The sequence below is a fragment of the Danio rerio genome, chromosome 4, assembly GCF_052040795.2.
Source record: "Danio rerio strain M-AB ecotype USA chromosome 4, GRCz13ab, whole genome shotgun sequence".
NCBI classification, from domain to species: domain Eukaryota; kingdom Metazoa; phylum Chordata; class Actinopteri; order Cypriniformes; family Danionidae; genus Danio; species Danio rerio.
This window is the reverse complement of record NC_141024.2, coordinates 14,567,984-14,582,805: the sequence shown is the minus strand read 5'-3', so window position 1 is coordinate 14,582,805 and position 14,822 is coordinate 14,567,984. Positions and strand designations below refer to the sequence as shown.

General features: G+C 30.6%; 1 long non-coding RNA gene across 1 annotated transcript in view; it reads right to left on the bottom strand.

Annotated features, from left to right (window-relative positions):
- LOC147844665 (uncharacterized) overlaps positions 1–14,822 on the bottom strand; it is an 892,045-nt gene that overhangs the window by 67,474 nt on the left and 809,749 nt on the right. The window contains exon 4 of the long non-coding RNA XR_015482887.1: positions 7,081–7,243. This is a non-coding gene — a long non-coding RNA (uncharacterized LOC147844665). The remainder of the gene's footprint in view (positions 1–7,080; positions 7,244–14,822) is intronic.

Genomic DNA, 14,822 nt, shown 5'->3' with positions numbered 1-14,822 from the left:
TATATATATATATATATATATATATATATATATATATATATATGACGTTGCTAATATTTGCCAAATAAATGTAAATCATAAAGTTTAACGCAATAAAATAATACAATAATTAAAACAAAGTTCAGAAATCTTGAAAAATGCAACACTAAAATAATAAAGTCATGTATGACTTTATTATTTATAAACAAAGTAATGTATGATTATATGATGTTTAGTCATATATAGGGTCATTTTAGAGCCATGCAGTAATTAGTATTAGTGTGTATTTTAACATGCCTTTTCCCCCTTTTCACATTTATTCATTATTTAGAAGTTAATCAGATATATGGTTTAAGTTAAAATACATTTTTACATATCCTTTTACAAACATTAAGTTGACTAAACATTTCAAATGTAACGTTTGAAAGAAAAATATCCTTTTAACCGTCCCATGCAGGCTTGTCTCCAGTAACCATTTTAACGGAGACAATAAAATAACATAGTTGACCTAAAAAACCTAAACAGCAAGACTCATTCCCTCTATATATTAAATAACACCGTACACTGTAAATAATTGCTCTATAAATGCCGATTTAATCCTTCGGCGTCATAAATTGCAATTTCGCCCACGTCTTCTGGGTCACATAACATATTTGCATTGGCTCTGCATCCCAGCAGGAGCTTAAGTACAGCACTATGTCCTATTTTACAGACCTGGCACATGATTATTCAAGCAAACGAGGTTAATTGCAGCCATTGTTTAATGATGCCCTGGTCCAGTTATTGTATTGTTGGTGGAGGTTCACAAAAAAAATGCCACCTCTTAATTTGAAAGCTCAACCCAACCGCAGGAAAATCATATAGTCCCATTGGAAAAGAGGATAGCGGACAGTTTCGGATCAACACACACACAGAGTTGTTTTAAGGACAGGTTGACACACCAGCTCTCTTTGTGAATCAATGGTTTGTTAGTAATAAATGCAGTAGGGTTTTTTTATGAGCCTGAGGGATGCGTTATCCATGAAGCACAGTGTAAACAAATAAGCAGGGGGTTTGGGAGGGGGTTTATGGATCTGTCCCGGGGCTCTGCATACAAGGAGGACAGAGGAACAATACTTGGGTGATAAGTGATAAGAGTGGAGGATGTTTGGGCAGTTTGAGACTATTGAATTCAGTTTTGTGGGTTCAGGCTAATATTAAAACCCAAAAGGGATATTGGGTGAAACTTTTGTACACTGTAAAAAACAAAACAAAATCATGATTGTCTTAATTTTTTAAACTGAATTAAATTACCCTTATAAGTCAATTGAAGTTATATTATGTTAAACTGACTTAAAACAGCTTGCGTAACTTATAAAATTAACTTAGAACATGATTAACTTAGTTTAATAAGTTACATAATTACATATTACATATTAATTGAATTCAGTCTGGTGTGTTCAGGACAATATTAAAACCTAAAAAGGCCATCGGGTAAACTTTTGTTGGTGTTGTAAGCAAATAATACAGATATTGGTTTATTCTTTTGATAATAAAAGTGTAACAGAATTTTAAATAATTGTTAATTGTTAAATCAAAGACAGCATTATCAACACAATCTCATAGCAATTTGTAAATTATTGATTTAGTGGTTAATTCATATGAATTCATGCAATCTCATTAGTAAAATTTACTATGATTTGCTCATTCTCCAGTGATCGTTTAGGGGTGGGGTCGGGTGCCATGCCTCCTTTTTAAAAATGAACATTTTCATACAACTGAATTAGGCACTAAACTGACAAAACATGAAATAATTACGTTTCCTCCAGAGATTAGGCTGGTATTATCGAAGAATAATAGACAGCGTTAGATGGTAACTTATTTTAAAAAAGTAGCAATGAAAACAGTAGTTTAATAAATTATTTAAACTGATATTTAAATGACTTTTTTTATAATTAATTCTTTTTTAATTGTTTTCTAAATATAATTAATGCAACTTTAATGTTTAAAGATTTAACAATCAGATATATTCAAATATATTTTCATGTGCTAATATATGTAAAAGCATTAAAATCATATTTAAATATGTAATAATATTTAAATAAGTTTAATGATATTAACAATTGATTGTTACAAAAAGATTTTTTTTTGGGTTATGAGCGTTAGAACGTTTTGGGTTATGTTGAAAAATGCAACACTAAAATAATAAAATCATGATAAATAAAACATTATTTTTACTTGCAAATATTAATCTTAAATATTTTTAAACTATAATTGGTGAATATGTAATTTTAAACCCTATAAATTGTAGCATTTCAAAATTATTATAAATATTTTTTAAATAAATGTAATTACTAATTTAAATATATTTTAATTTTGAATAATATGATTATTTTGAATTTAAAATCAAACAATAGAATTTTTTTTTTCAAGAGTTAATCAATTGATCAATAAAACAATAATGAAAACAATAATACCAGAGATGGATTGCGGCTGGAAGGGCATCCGCTGTGTAAAAATGTGCTGGATAAGTTGCCAGTTCATTCCACTGTGGCGACCCTGGATTAATAAAGGGACTAAGCCGACAAGAAATGAATGAATGAAAACAATAATAAACAAAAACAAAAAAACAAACATTTGTTAGCTTATTTTTTTATCCACTATATAACTAATCATTTATGCAAGCTAAAGACATTGTACTCATTCATTATATTTTAGGTGTTAAAAAATGTTTCAGGGTTTCTGTAGGTTTCACCAAGTTAAATTAAGACTTTTAAGACATTTTTAAGACCATTATGAATGAAATTTTAGACTTATATAACAATTTTTTTGAATATCACAGTTAGAAAAGATTTTCATTAGCCCTATCAAAAAATTACAAAAATTTTATACATTTTATATTACAATTAAAATAATTTTGTTTACATTTTTTTTAATTAATTTTCAAATATATGCATTCACAAACCCTACAACCCTAAGAATAGAACAAAATATAGCTGTCAATTATTGCAGTCTACAATAACAATAATAATTTAATAATAAAACATATAGGTCAGGCCAGTATCCTCAGCAGTAAATAAATGGAGAACTTTTAAGCAAATGTTACAGTAAGGAAAGTAATTAAATGGTATTTTTAAATGAAACGTTAAAAGTTATATTGAGATGGATTGCTGGCGATTGTATGGGTGATAATGCTAAAAAAAAGATTTAAGACCTACAAAAAAAATTAAGACCTAAAATTAAAATTTTAAGACTTTTTATCCTGCGGATACCCTGGTATACATGTATGTGACTCAACATATTTCACTCGCACACTTTAAGTGCATGGCCAAAACAACCAGGCGTCCACCGTGTGAAATGTGATTAAAGCCTTCAATGCAATTATTGTAAATGGCTTAAGCCGCACTAAAGGGTTAAAGATGTAGACTCGAGATACCGCCGTCCCTGTGGTCACACATTTGGTTACTTTGGCCATGATGTGGCCACTGAGCGGCCAAAAAAACGAGCCTAATAGATGATGTATGTTGGTCTGTCAGATGGAAAGGCGCCTTGTTGGCAATGTTCATCCATCATGGTGCCCCAGCCATCCATTTATCCCCTGACACAACCACAACCACACAGGCTAATCCAATTGCTCACCCTAGAGGAACAAGTTTAGGGTGATGGGAGACTGTTGGGGTGCGGGGGAAGTGACTCTCATAGGAAGTATAAACATTTTAAGGCAAGACACTGCAGATGAATAGGGTATATACTGAGATCTTAACTATTAATTACTAATAGGCTTCTTCACATAGAATTTTCAACTTTATTTGTACAAGTATTCTAAAATGTTAAATTAAATGATGGAAAAAGACAATATTTAATTACATTTGCATACATTTATAGCACGAAAATATGAACATTTGATGGAATAAGGTTTAAAATACCAGATTTTTTGTTTATTTGTTTACTTGTTTATTGACATATTAGAGTGAAAGTTTTTAAAGAGGGAATTTAAAGTCTCTTTTTATGACTCAATAATTCAGAAAACACTGCAAACAGCCTGGAATCACTTTGTTTTGCATATAGTCAGACTCATTATTATGTATGAACAAACTATGTGTGATCAAATCCCTCTAGAAACCTTCATGTTATAGATTTTAGTAATAATTTGTGCGGTTTGGTGTATGTAAGTGATGCTGAAATGAAGATTTAGGAAACTCATTTTCAGATAAAGGACTTTAAAGTTATTTGTGTGTAATTTAAATCTACAGACATAAATTGATAAAGTGCAATAATTACAAATTTTAAAAAGGCATTTGACATATTTCTTTCTATTAGACATGAAAACAACACTTAATAAAAAGTCTAAATATTTTAACAAAGACATGTGGTACAGGTGAATTGGGTGTGCAAAAACTGTCCGTAGTGTATGAGTGTGTGTGTGTTTATGAGAATTTGTGGGTGTTTCCCAATGATGGGTTGCAGCTGGAAGGGCATTCACTGCGTGAAAAAAAAAAATGCTGGATAAGTTGACATTTCATTCCATTGTGGCGACCCTAGATTAATTAAGGGACTAAGCCGAAAAGAAAATGAATGAATGAAACTACTAATAAGGACTGTATTTCTACAATCGATTTTAGGAATTGCAACATTTTGTACTACGAGTTTTCTAAAATCTTAAGTTTAATGATGGAAAAAACAATATTTAAATGCATTTGCATTTATTTATAACACAAAAACCAGAACATTAGAATGTAAAAGGTTTAAAATACATGTTTTTTTAGTTAGTTTTATTATTTTCTTTTGACATATTACAGTCAAAGGTTTTTTATAGAGGGAAATTTGAGTCTCTTTTTTTAATCACTCCATAATTCAGAAAACACTACAAACAGCCAGAAATCACAATGTTTTGCAGACATTTTTGCATTGAGTCAGACTCATTATGTATGAACAAATAAAGTGTCATCCAATCCCTCTAAAAACATGAATATCATAAATTTGAATAATAATTTGTGCAGTTTGGTGTATGTAAGTGATGCTGAAGTGGAGATTTAGGAAACTCATTTTGAGAAAATATCCTTTAAAGATTATTGTGTGAAATCAGAAAATACTGAAAACAATCAGAAATCATAATGTTTTGCATATAGTCAGCAGTCTTGGGGGTACAAGTAACTTGAATTATAATATTACTTTTCTAAGTAACGACTACGGTAACCCATTACTTAAAAAATCAAGTAATATTGTTTGAGTTACTTAAGGTAAATGAAGGTGTAGGCTATATTGTGCATTGTTAATAGCAGAGCTCCAAAAAATAAATAAATAAATAAAAGAAGGAAAAAATCCTGCAAGTTCTGAAACAGATCAATACTCAGCCAGGTCAAAAAAAGCAATACAAAAGTAACTTAAAAGTAACGTAATGCATTACTTATTATAAAACGTAAATAAGTAACGCAACTAGTTACGTTTTTTTGGGAGTAAATCAATACTGTAATGTATTACTTTCAAAAGTAACTTTCCCCAACACTGACAATCAGACTTTTTTTTTATGTATCAACAAACTATGCCTGAACAAATCCCTCAAAAACAGCAATATTATAGATTTTAACAATAATCTGTGCTGTTGGGTGTACGTAAGTGATCCTGAAGTGGAGATTTGGCGAACTCATTTTAAGATTTAAAAACTAATTTTGATAAAATCGAGTTTAAAGTTATTTGTATGTAATTTACAGACACAAATTGTTAAAGTGAAATAATTGAAATATTTAATTTCGTTCTATTAGACATGAGATCAACACTTAATGAAAAGTCTAAACATTTTAAGGCAAGACACTGCGGATGCAGACACTACGTTACATTTGCATACATTTATAGCACACAAATCTGAACGTTTGATAGAATAAGGTTTAAAACACATACATTTTAAAGTTTTTTTTAGACATATTAGTCAAAAGTGTACCTCTTTTTATCACTCAATAATTCAGAAAACACTACAAACAGCCAGAAGTCACTATGCTTTGCAGACATTTTTGCATATAGTCAGATCATTATTATGTATGAACAAATTATGTGCGATCTAATAACTCTACAAACATTAATATTATAGATTTTAATAATAATCTGCCCAGTTCAGTATATGTAATTGATGCTAAAGTGGGCTCATTTTGAGATTTAAAAACAAATTTTGAGAAAACAGCCTTTAAAGATATTGGCATGTAATTGAAAACTACAAACAGAGACAGACACAAATTGAGAAAGTTTTAAAATATTTAGAAGTGCAATATATTTCTTTCTAAACAGTCTAATCATTTTAAGGCAAGACACTGCGATTAAATAATGTTAAAACAAAAAATACAAACTACTAATAAACACATTACTTCTACAGTCGATTTCCTTAGGAGTTGCAACCTTTTTTTGTACTACAAGTTTTCTAAAATCTAATGTTTAATGATGGAAAACAGTAATATTTTGTTACATCTGCACACAAAATCTGAACATTGAAATGGATGAGGTTTAAAATGCATGTTTTTTTAGTTAGTTTTTTTTTCATATTACAGTCGAAGGTTTTATTTTTATAGAGGGGATTCTGAGTCTCTTTTTATTACTCAATAATTCGGTAAACACTGTAAAACAGCCAGAAATCACAACGTTTTGCAGACATTTTTGCATGTAGTCAGACTCGTTATTATGTATAAACAAACTATGTGTCATCAAATCCCTCTAAAAACATTAATATTATAGATCTTAATAACAATCTGTGCAGTTTGGAGCATGTAAGTGATGCTGAAGTGGAGATTTAGCAAACTAATTTTGGGACTTAAAGTTTGAGAAAGCGGTCTTTAAAGATATTTGTATGAAATTGAAATCTACACAAATTGATAAAGTGATTGTGAAACTGATAAATAATTAAAAGTGTATTTGTATATTTCATTCTGATAGACATGAAAACAGCGCTTAATGAAAATCCAAAACACCCAAAATGAAACAAGTGCTTTTAGTATGTCAAAGTAATAAAAGTAGTCTGATAATGTGATAAGAAATGAGCACGATGTTTATGAAATGTGTATTGTAGACCAGCATATTAGTGTTAAACACTGTGTGTCTCCTGAATCAGTGTGTGGGTGTGTATAATGGTTTGTCCACCTTGTTAATGATGAAGTCAGACCCCATTAGTGTGGCGAAGGCCTCAGTCTCCTCAGCCGCTGGGGTGTCTCCACTGTTTCCCTCCGGGATGGCCGACCTCTGACTTCAGTGGCGTAAAGGTTGCCTCCGTGGGGAAGCCGGCAGCTTTGGGGGCATGTTCCTGCTGAGAGAGGAGACAAGCATGTAAACACACAGTTGGAGATATCCAGAAAACAGTCAAATGAGACAGTGAGAGTGTTTGTTTCCATCCTGTTCAATACACATCTGTTTCTTTTGCCTTATGAATATTTAACAAAGGTTATGTGGTTAAATCTCACACAGCTAATTTTGCTTTCATTGGCCAAATTGGAAAATTATTTGCTTTTATTTTGGTTTTCAACTTGTCTATAAACTGCAAACATGCTTTCTTACTTAGATTTCTCGTCTTGCTTCTAGTCCAAATATCTAAAAATTCTTAAATCAGTGAGCATTTTCTGGACAAGCAAATCATATTGTCTTGTTTTAAGAAATAATATGCCAAAATTAAGTGAGTTTTTCCTTAAAACAACCAAAATAATCTACCAATGAGGTAAGAAAAATATTCATATATTTAAAAGGAGTAAAAAAGATAATTTTTCTTACCCATTGGCAGATTATTTAGCTTGTTTAAGGTAAAACTTGAATATTCTGAACATATTATTTCCTAAAAAGAGACAATATGTTTTGCTTGTTTAACAAATGCTTCTTGATTTAAGAATTTGTAGACATTTGGACTAGAAACAAGATACAAAATCTAAGTAAGAAAAGCATTTTTGCAGTGTATTCCACTGTAAACTGATGATTTGAGTCAGTCCTGCAAATAATGTTGTTCTTTTCCAATATATACAAAAGGTTTAATTGTAAACCATGTATGTGACAATAATTGATTTAATAGAAAAAAGCTGTTCATGTAAAGAGATGCATTAGAATATGTGTAAACTAACATTAACAAAGATTAAGTAATGCTGAACAAACTTGTTGTTTACTGTTAGATCATGTTTACTAATGCATTAATTAACACATAGCTAAATGTTTAGCTAACATAGACAAATGTTAAGTAATGCTTAATAGATGCGTTATTTATGGTTAGTTCATGTTAACTAATGCATTAACTAAGGTTAACTAATGCACCCTTATTGTAAAGTGTTACCAAGTAAGGTATCATGTTATACCAAAGAACCAGCAATACACAAACAAATGTTTCTTATACAGGCTATATAATGAATATACGTGAAAAATAAATAAATGCCGTGTTGTTTTTTTATTTATCTAACGAAGAAAATGGGTTTAATTATAGTGATTTGTGCAGTCTGAAAACAGCTTTTTATAAATGTTTAAATGACATGAATCACACACACTCTCAAAAAAACACAATGCATAACAATTAAACAGCATGTACAATACACTTAAAAAATATACTGGGCTATACTGACTCAATTGTGGGTCAATTATGAGAAAAAAAAAAACTTTTAATCCAACATTTGGGTTTATTTATTTATTTATTTATTTTTTTTTTTTTACCAAAAAACTGAGTTGAAAAAACTCTGCATATTGAATTCACTTTCACTCTTGAACAATTGATTGCATCAAAAGTAAAAAAAAAAAAAAAAAAAAGGTCCTTTTGTATGGTATAGTTTACCAAACTGACAACAACAATAGTAAATGTTTATTTTTATGCAGATCACGATACTAGAATATTTAAAATATGTTGTGCCATTGAAGACTAATCATGCTTAAAATTCAGCTTTAAACCACAATAATTATTTGCATTTTAGATGTAATGTCATTCAATAGAAAACAGCTAATAAACTACAATAACATTTCAGTTTCACAATTTCTCCTATATATTTTTTTATTAAATAAATGCACCCTGTGTATTATATACAGTTGAAGTCAGAATTGTTAGCCCCCCTGAATTATTTGCCCCCGTTTATTTTTTTTCCACAATAACTTTTTAACGGAGAGAAGATTTTTTTCAGCACATTTCTAAACATAATAGTTTTAATAACTCTTCTCTAATGACTGATTTATTTTATCTTTGCCATGATGACGGTAACTAATAAAATGGTGTTTAAAAATTAAAAACTGCTTTTATTCAAGTCAAAATAAAACAAATAAGACTCTCCAGAAGAAAAAAATATTATCAGACATACTGTGAACATTTCCTGAATCCGTTAAACATCATTTGGGAAATATTTAAAAATGATGAGGGCTAATAATTCTGACTTCAAATGTAAATGACAAAAAAAAACAAAAAAAAAAAAAACACTGTGCTGGGTTTAATTGTAGAGATCTGTGCAGTCTAAAAACAGCTTTTTATAAGTGTTTAAACAACATTAATCAGGAGACTATCACACAAGCTCTTAAAAACACACGATGCACAACAAATAAATAGCATGTACAACACGCTTAAAAATATACTGGGTTATATTAACTCAGTTGTGGGTCACATATGGACAAAAAGCCTCAATTTAACACTAATTAAAAAACAAATATAACACAACATTTGGGTTTGTCCATTTCTGAGCAAAAATTAGAGTTGAAATAACTGAGCATATTTTATAAAAGTAGTAGACAAAGGCAAAGTGCGTACTGATGAAAAAAACTGTCTCTTGAGTATGAGATTTACAATGGTCAGACATCTTTTTTATTGTATATCTACATAAAAAGCAATGATAAGCAGATGAGCTTACTGTAAATGACTCTTTTTACACAAAGCATGACCATTAATTCAGTTACCTTTTATGTATACCTGAAAATTTTCTGAATTGATGTACCCATATTTTTTTAAATGCTCATGCTTACACAGTAAGCAAAGACGGTATTTGTGAAAAGCTCCGACGTTCACTTTTCTCCCAGTATTAAAAAGCTGCATTGATTTCATATTTGCCACTCCTGTCTCATCATCCTCCACAAGTGTTTAAGTTTGCAGAGTCCTCTCTCAAAACCTTATTAATTTCAGCAATAAGTAACAAATGATTTATGGTGTATTCCTCAGCCGTCAAGCGCAGAAAAACGCATAAAGTGCTGTTACATATGGCCGCCACGATGAAAACTTTCATTTCAAACTGGTAGGAGCAGTTTGGAGGCCCTGGGATCTGTTTATGCTTTGTTTTAAAACCCTCGCTCTCACATTTGTTCAGCTGGGTTGCTTTTCTTGGCATCGAATCATGAGGGCCCGAATGCAAAAACCAAACCTTGGCCGTCCAACACCTTGCCAAGTAGAGAAGAGGAAACATACATCTATATATATAATGTGAAAAACACATTGTAGATCTATCTTTAGCATTAGTTCAGTCCACATATTTGTTCTGCCCCGGCTCTCTCTAATGCAGTTGACAATGTACTGCAAGAACAGGAGAGCCCATGAGCCCACGGCTACATTTTTGCGGTTACTTACGGGTTTATTATTCGCCGTGGAATGTGTGTCTCTTTGTTTTTTCGAGGACATCTCGTTTGTGATTCACGGAATGGAGGGGTGTGTTGGACATGACTGCAGTCATTAAGTCTAAGTAAACAAGGAGTCTGAAGACGTGGAAAATAAGGGCTCTTCTGTTCACATGATAAGATGGTGTTTATATAGTATTCATCAGGAAAGGTAATGCAGAGCATGTTGACGACTGATAAACATCTTTGTGGCTCTCTAGTCATTTGGGCAGCATTTACAATAGCAGTCAAAAGGTTTTTTGTTGTTTTAGAAGGCAATTATGCTCACCAAGGTTGAGTTTATATGATGAAAACTACAGTAAAAACCTTAAAATATCATTAGAATTTTAAATTAATACAAACTAAATTCATTCCTGTGATTCAAAGCTGAATTTATCATCATCATTACTCCAGTTTCCAGTACATAATCCTTCACAAATCACAATGGACCCTACACAAGCTTGTTATGCTGCGTTTTAACGATCATCAGCATCTTAAATCCTTAAAAGTTTATAATATTTAGATTTTTTTAAACAGATTGATATTTATATGTATAAATGTATGTATTAAGTCATCTTTGCTTCAAATTAAAAAAAATTAAAAAAACGATCACCGCTTGTGCAAGGCGTTTCTAATGCAGCTTCTATGGAGCAAGACAGTAAATATCATTCTCTCTTCTGTCTACCGTTTTCAATCTCACACAATTTTTTTTTCCTTAAACATCTTTGAAACGTCATCATGGAGTTTTTCTTTTATTTTTTTGAGCAAATAAGATTGCAAAAAAAATGATTTGCTGTACTCTCTCATTTATTGCGTCCTAGGTTTTCTCAACTGAGAAACCTGGAAATGTGAAAAGGGTCTATATATTAAGAAAGATTCTTACAATTATCAGTGCTAAATACATTTTCATCTTGCTTCATATCGTGGAAACTTACTTGTAGGATTCTTTGATTATAAAAAGAAGATTTTATCAGAAATGTTTATTTACTTTCACTCTTGGACAATATACTGTGTTAAAAGTAAATAAAGGGTTATTTACAGTAATAAATGATCATAATGATAATGATTATTATTATTATTATAACCTTTATTTTATTAGGAAAGACACACTAAGATTAAAAATCTCCTTTACAAGAGCGTCCTGGCCAAGATTAGACAGTATACAAGACACATGAGTCTAACAGACAACAAACAAAAAACTATTAACAGTAAACATCAATCACACATTGACAAATAAACTATTCAAAACATCCACAAGCCTGTCTTTCAATTGGTTTATCACACTTTATTTTGATGGTCTATATGTCAACTTATTCTCATTAGATTATAAGTAGATTGTTAGGTTGGGGTTTGGGTTAGTGTAAGTTGACATGTACTTGCAAAGTTTCTTATAGTCAGTTAAATGTCTGTTGAAGGAGCAGTATCAACGGATATTAAGCAGACTGTCTACTAATATTGAAATGGACCATCTAAGTCAATTCTTTAAACTGCAACTTTGTTTGTAGGTTATTCCAAGCAAAAGGTGCTGTGTATGTAAAAGCCTTTTTTCTATCTCAGTCCGCACTTTAGGAACAGACAGTAAATAAATACTATGTGATTGAAAGCCATGGCTAAGGACAGTTTTTTTTTTTACCAAATGTAATTCTGGAGATATGATGGGAGTGAACCCAATATAGCTTTGTAAAGAAAGATATGCCAATGCTTGAGCCTACGAATGGACAAAGCTAACTAACCTACCCTAATATACAACACACAATGATGGGTAAGGGATTTAAAAGTAGTTATAAATCTTAATGCACCATGGTAAACAGTAATGCATATGCATGTGATACCAGAATATTTGAAGGATTTTGTGACTGAAGACTAATCATGCTTAAAATTCAGCTTTAGACCACAATAATTAATTACATTTTACATATGTCATTCAATAAAGTAACAGTTAACAAATTACAATTCAATTACAATTTGACAGTTTCTCCTGTACATTTATTAAATAAATGCTGCCTTTGTTAGCAGAATAAGCTTATAAAAAAATCAAAAACATTTTAACTGGTAGTATATTTTATTTAGCTTTCTTATGGCATATCTTAATGTATTATTCAGCAGATTGGTGTTTGTCTTATGGATTGGATACACATCAACTCCATTTATCCACTGTTATAACATGAAGCCTTTAATAAAGCCTCAAGGGTTTCTTTTCTCCCTTTGGGCCATTTTTCTTGGTCACAGCTGAGACTTTGGAGTAGATTAGATTTAAACTGATCCAGGACAGGGATGACCCTTTTCCACCAATGTGTGCGTGAAATAAGCTGCCCCCGACCGAAAACTGGTAAAAATAAAGTTTATGTATTATGTCCTCAACAAAAATGGAAAGGAAAATATATATATATATGTACACAAAATGAGCTGTTACCAATATAGTCAACAAAGCTGTTAGATAAGCGAGAATAAGCGAGAATAGGGTTAATAGTGGGAAGTGGTATGTAAAATAAAGTATTATCCTTATTTGTTAAAAATATGATAATAGGATAATACTTTATTTTACATACCACTTCCCACTATTAACCCTATTCTCGCTTATTGTATTTTAGTGCTCATAAAGTAGGATTTTGATTATTATCATCACTTTTTATTATGAATCCCTAATCCTATACCAATACCTAAACCCAACTAATAGCTTACTATCTACTATAATGCATCAAATAAGTAGTTTATTAAGCTAAAAGTCGCATTTAATGCTTTGCTAATAGCAGGAATTGTAGATTAAAATAAAGTGGCATTTTACTGTTTTGTTTAGTGCATATTTGCTAATAATTTACAATGAAATGTCACTTGTTAATGCTTTAAACAACAACAACAACAACAACTAGCAATGGACCTTGTATTTTACAGCATTTCATACATCTGTAAATGTTTGTTAATAATGCTAGCTAGTTAGTTGTTAAAATGGTTCATATTCACAGTGCATTATGTTTTAATTGTATATACATAGGCCCTATTACATAGGATACATACCATTCAATATAACAATAACACAGTTGAAGTCAGAATTATTAGCCCCCTGAATTATTAGACCCCCTGTTTATTTATTCCCTAAATTTCTGTTCAACAGAGAGAAGATTTTTTCAGCACATTTCTAATCATAATAGTTTTAATAACTCTTTTCTAAATAGACAGGATAGGGTAATTAGACAAGTTATTGTATAACGATGGTTTGTTCTGTAGACTACTGAAAAAAATAGCTTAAAGGGGCTAATAATTTTGTCCTTAAAATGGTGCTTAAAAAAATTATAACTGCTTTTATTCTAGCTAAAATAAAACAAATAAGACTTTCTCCAGAAGAAAAAATATTATCAGACATACTGTGAAAATTTCCTGAATCCGTTAAACAGCATTTAGGATATATATAAAAAAGAAAAACAAATTTAAAGGGGGGCTAATAATTCTGACTTCAACTGTATGTATATATGTATATATATATATATAATACATTAAAATACATATGGATTAATTATTACCTTTTGCTGTGTGAATCAATTTTAAATTGACAAAACTTGATTTTACAAACAAAAACGCCTATTAAGTAAATGAAAGTTGTGTACTTTAATATTATAAATAATTTTCTTATGGTAATGCATCAAATTATGAGTGAGATAATGCAGTGATCATCCAGGATATAGATATATTTATGTACAAATAAAACAAAACTTTTACTGCTCATATTTAATGTATAAAAGAACACGAATATTAAATTTAATATTTCAGATTATCTAAACATTCTTGCAAAGAAATGGGTAAAACCTAGTGCTAATAGATTCTCAAGTGAATTGCAAATTACAGGGGAGTTTAGAGGGGATTGACACCCCTAATTAAGCCTTGATCCCCTCTGAAGGACGTCAAAACAAGATGGGGGGACCATTTAAATCTAAGAAAAAGTTCACTATGATCTGTATTTTAAACAATAATGATAACAATTAAAATAATAGACCACCCCAATAATGGTTCATACCATTGTGAATCCATAATCATGGCAATCAGTCTATGCGAGAAAACGTAATTCAAAAGTCTTAAAGCAGCAGATTTAGAGCACCGTAGAAGTTCACAAGACTGATTTCTCATTAAATAGGAGTTTGTTTTTTACATAAAGCCAAAGTCAAATTAGATGCATTGTCTGTATAGTCAGACCTAAAGTAAGCCAACAAGAGCTAATCAGGCCAGAATACACTGAATAGCCTATCCCACAAAACACTGTAAACTTTAATACATTTTAATAATAAATAAGATGTAATTTAAATAAA